The sequence below is a fragment of the Peromyscus eremicus genome, chromosome 10, assembly GCF_949786415.1.
Source record: "Peromyscus eremicus chromosome 10, PerEre_H2_v1, whole genome shotgun sequence".
NCBI classification, from domain to species: Eukaryota; Metazoa; Chordata; class Mammalia; order Rodentia; family Cricetidae; genus Peromyscus; species Peromyscus eremicus.
Genome location: NC_081426.1, coordinates 37,060,720 through 37,065,774, shown reverse-complemented (window position 1 = coordinate 37,065,774; position 5,055 = coordinate 37,060,720).

The following is a 5,055-nucleotide window of genomic DNA, read 5'->3' as shown; positions in this document are numbered from 1 at the left end:
AACTTAGATCCTCACTCTTATAGCAAGCTATTTACCTACTGAGTCTTCTCCCCAACCACATGGAAACTTTTAAATAGCTAACATTAACATTTCTAAATAGTTTTAGAAAACTTGTTTCTTTTGCTTTTAGAATTTTACTTTATATACAATAAAAAACTAAATATGGAGATATATATATATATATGTATAAGTATCTCTCTATATATACTTATATATGTAAGTTTTTTCATACATGTACAAATATAGACACATGTGTATATACATATATACCTATATGTTATTCATAAGTAAGAGACAAAAGAAAATGTATGAGGGCTGAGCTCAAGGGAATGAAAGAGTAGAAAAGATGAGAGATGAGAAACAGAGGGGTTTTCAGAGGAAATTCTCAGGAGTTCCCGGTACCCTTGTGGAGAATTCCCGGCAGGATGCGGGATGGGAAATTCAGTTATTAAAGGAATTCCAATGAAACCTAGAGCAAAGCAAAGGTCACTGCTCTAGTTTCGTTTCTGTTGCTGTGATAATTCATCATGACAAGAAGCAATTTAGAGGAGTTGAGATTTACTTTAGATCACAATTCCAGGTTATAGCCCGTTGTTGCAGGGAGGTCAAATCAGAAACTTGAAGCATCTAATCACATCACATCCACAGTCAAAGCAGAAAGAAATGAATGCAGACATGGTCACTTGCTTGCTTGTGCTCATCTTGATTTCCTTGCTCTTACACAGCTCAGGACCCCTGCCTCAGGAACAGTGTTGCTCACAGTGGACTGGATCATCTCACAACCATTAATTAAGACAATCTCTAGAGTATGTTCCATAGACCAACCCAACATTGACCTTGGTTGATATAGTCTCTTGTTCACTGCTGTGTATGACTTGTTTGTTCCTCACAGATACTCCTTTTGCAGATGACTCCAGATTGTGTCAAATTGCCAACTAAAGTCGACAACCCAATAACAGACCCATTCGCTCATAAATGCTTTTACTGTTTTATTATCCCAACTAGACACAGATGAAGACAGAGATGTTAGGGAAAGAAAGAATCTATCCAGTGTACTCAGATGTATTAGCAGCAAAGAATGAATATATACCCATGTTTCCCCACCTGAAAATCTGTATGCCTCTCCTGAATAATTAAATATATTTTACTATCTCAATTCAAGAAATATGAATAGCATAAAAATAATATTAAAATAAACTGAGCCAGCTGTTTCTATCAGCAGTTAATTTAAGCTCAAGCCAAGGAAAAAGTCAGGCCAATATATTTATTTTCCAAGTCAATGTGAGCCCCTAATTCAATCACTTGCCCATTTAGAAGTTAGTCCGGAGTAAAATTCCACAGGAGGCATCATAGCGTGTTTTCTGCTATGTGACTCATAGATCACTTGTTTCTGCAGCAAAAATTACCAACAAGAACAATCCATCAAAGAATGTAATTCCTCTCTTTGACATCATGATGTTATATAGTATCCCCTGATGCCTAATAGAGAATTTGGCCATGTTTCTTCCTTGACTCAATCCTCACGTCGTGTCTGGCCTGAGTTCCTGCTACTCTGAGATTTAGCTGCCTTTGCATCTAATGTCTGGCTTAAGCAGTATGTGCCTTGGCTTTTTTCCTGTGTCAGTCTTCCAGTATGCAAGCCTCCTTTGTCTTTAGAACGTGGCTTCATATCTTCAGTCTCCAGATCTTCACCAGACATCCAGGAAGACACAGAGAAGGATGCCGAGAACCGCCTGAATGGAACCTGTGTCTAGCTAGGTTATGACCCTATGTCTCTCATCTGTGTATGTGTGGTGGAACTATCATCCATAATGTCACTCTCAATGATTCAAAGAAGGAAAGCAAGCTGTTGATGCTTTTGCATTCAAATTTCCCAAATTGCTATTACTGCTTCCTCATATTTCCATGCAGTTGACACATTCTACTCTTTTTCCTTCACTTTCACACAACTCTCTACTAAACAAAGTGGGTAAGTAACCAAAACAGGAATAGTGAAGCACTTTTACTTAAAAGTCACAAGTGTTAATTGATAGGTAACACTGTCAGTTAAGCCCCTTAGGCAGCATACTTTAGAAATCAGAGCTATGAACTGGGACAAGAGACCTGAATCATTTTCTGTTTTCTAACTTCACACATTTCAACATGTCTGCAAATCTATATCAAACATGAAAGTGGCGGAAAGCCCTCAAAATGTTATCTTGTCATTGGCTCTGGGACAGAACTCAGCTCTTCAGGTTTGTGCAGTAAGCGGTTTTGACCACTGAACATCTTGGTGGCCCTGGGTGGGTTTTCATTTTTTTTTCTTCCACCAACTTCCTTTTCTGTGCTCCTTTCATCCTCAATAAACAAGCAAGCAAACAAAACACATGCACACACACACACACACACACACACACACACACACACACACAGAGAGAGAGAGAGAGAGAGAGAGAGAGAGAGAGAGAGAGAGAGAGAGAGAGAGAGAGAGAGAAAGAGAGAGAGAGATGTCTATAAGAGTAGTTTAAGAAAAGCTAGTGCTGTGTGAATTTGGTATCTTAATTATGTATGGATTAGTCAGTTAGACTACGAACAGGATAATGCACTTTTCATATAGGTTCTCTGTACAGTAACAATAGAACTGCTCACATGATGAGCAAATACCCCTTTGATAAATGCTAATTGGTTTCATAAATGGTAACTTTCCATTGCTAACATACTTTTTCAATTGCCTCTAGGGAAATGGCATACTAGTTAATGTGCAGCATGATCTTCCTTGAAAGTTACACCTTCTCCCCACATTTATGTTTTAAATTTTCATTGTCTTTAGATAGGGGCTAAAGAGATGGTTCATTAAAAGTTCAGTTAAGAGCACTTGGTGCTCCTGTATCAAATCTGGATTCAGTTCCCGCACCCACATGGCAGATCATAACTGCTTGTAACTCCAGTTTCAGGGGGTCCTAGTCTCTATTTTAGTCCTTACAGGAACCCAGCATGACTGCAGTGTGTATACATGTATGCAAGTTAAACATTTATACATATAAAATTAAAATAAAGAGAAATATAAATATGATTAACTTTTGTTTCATACAGCAGTCATGAACTAATAACTGCGGCAGTTTTCTGATAAGTATTCTCAACATTATCAGACTTTAGTCAGGCTATTCTCTGACCTCCATAGGCACACTGTGGCATGCAAGTGTGACTACACCAATACACACGTACATATAAAAAATAAAAATGTAATAAATTCTGCTATATATTTTCAGATACTGTTTTATAAAAGTTCTATAATTATTTTAAATATAGGTGAGTCTAGATTTTTAGTTTCTGAGATAATATTAATAGTAAAAAGAAATATAATTGATTTTTTAATGTTCTGCTTTGTATCCTGTGACATATATCCTATAGGTTAACAAACAGAAAGTGTTGGTAAAAGTCAATCTATAGATGATAAATTAGTAAAAAAGAAGAAATTGTTTAAACAGATACTAAAATATAACATATAAAATTGTAGTAATTAATCATGTGTAATAATAGTAAAGAATAGATAATACATCAGTGGGACAGAATAGAGAGGCTCCAGTGGGACAGAATAGAGAGGCTCCAGACTCATGATTATGTGTGTGTGTGTGTGTGTGTGTGTGTGTGTGTGTGTGTGTGTTTATGTGTGTGTGTGTGTGTGTGTCAATTAGTATGTGATAAAATTATTTAAGAAAAGGAACTTGTTAACAAATAACTTTAGAAACATCCAGTTACTATTTACAGTGGGCTGAGATGCATCTTCCTGCAATTGCAAAATACTTTGCACATAACTTTGAGTAAATAGTGACATTCCCACATACTTCCCCTTTTTGTCTAAATAAGAAGGTTCTAAACCTAATACAAAGTTGTCTACAATAAGAACAATTATAAAAGTATTGTCTAGAAGAAAGAAAATGTAATAACATAAACAAAAATGCAACTACAACCAACAAGAACAACATCAAGCAAGAAACATATATTAAATGTCCAGGCCAAAGGTAATTGGTAAGTTACAGAGATTACTCCAAAGCTGTCCTATCCTGAAAAATCTAAATCTTGTACCTGAAGTGCTCTTAGTTAAAATATAAGAGGACTGTAACTGTAACTATCTAGTCTTGAACCCCATCAAAGACCTGAGAAGGAAAATAATATTACCTAAGTAAGTAGGAAGTGCAAACAAGCAACTTCCAAAACATGCAAGGTATGACAGAAACAGCTGGCTGCCTGGACAGTCACCTAATGGTTCTCTGGGGCAACCATTATTGGCTACAGGCCTAGAATATCTGACAGACTATTTTCAGAAGCAGAAAATTTTGAAAGACTGTCCTACCCTGTCTTGGCAAGGTTCGGTAATCACTTTTCCTGTTGTCCTGCTCATCCCGATTGGACAGCCTGTTTACTGTCAGCAGTTGAGACAAGGCCAGTTCTTTGCCCAACAGGCCATTTTTGCCAAGAAGAAGACAAACTCCATATGGAGTGTCTTTGATGCCCATCATCCTCTTTGGAGTAGATCAGTGCTGCCAGGAGCAATTGTGTCTCATATCAACAGAATTCTAAGTTATTAAAACATTTAAATGTCATATTCTCTAGTTCTATGAAGTATTTTAAGAGTACCTATCCATTTGACATGTATCTCTCTCTGTATATCTAGAAAACCTAACTAACATGTCTATAAGTATGACAAGCATGGGTGACTACTAACCTATAATTCTTACCAACCTAAATAGCTTAAAGACTGAAGCTTCACATTATAAAAATAAACAATCTGTTGACAGATGTACAATATAAGGAAAATGACCTCGAATTTGTGACAATATACAAAAATACATTAATCAGAGAAATGTATAGTGCAATATGACAACAATACCTTAATTTGTATCAATACACAAAATGTCCTAAACAGAAGTAGAACAAAAATACAATATGACAAATATAATTTTACATTTGTATCAATATACAAAAATATTATAAACAGGAGTAGGAACATATGTACAATGTGACAAATATAGTTTTGTATTTGTATCAATATACAAATTATGTTAAACAGGAATA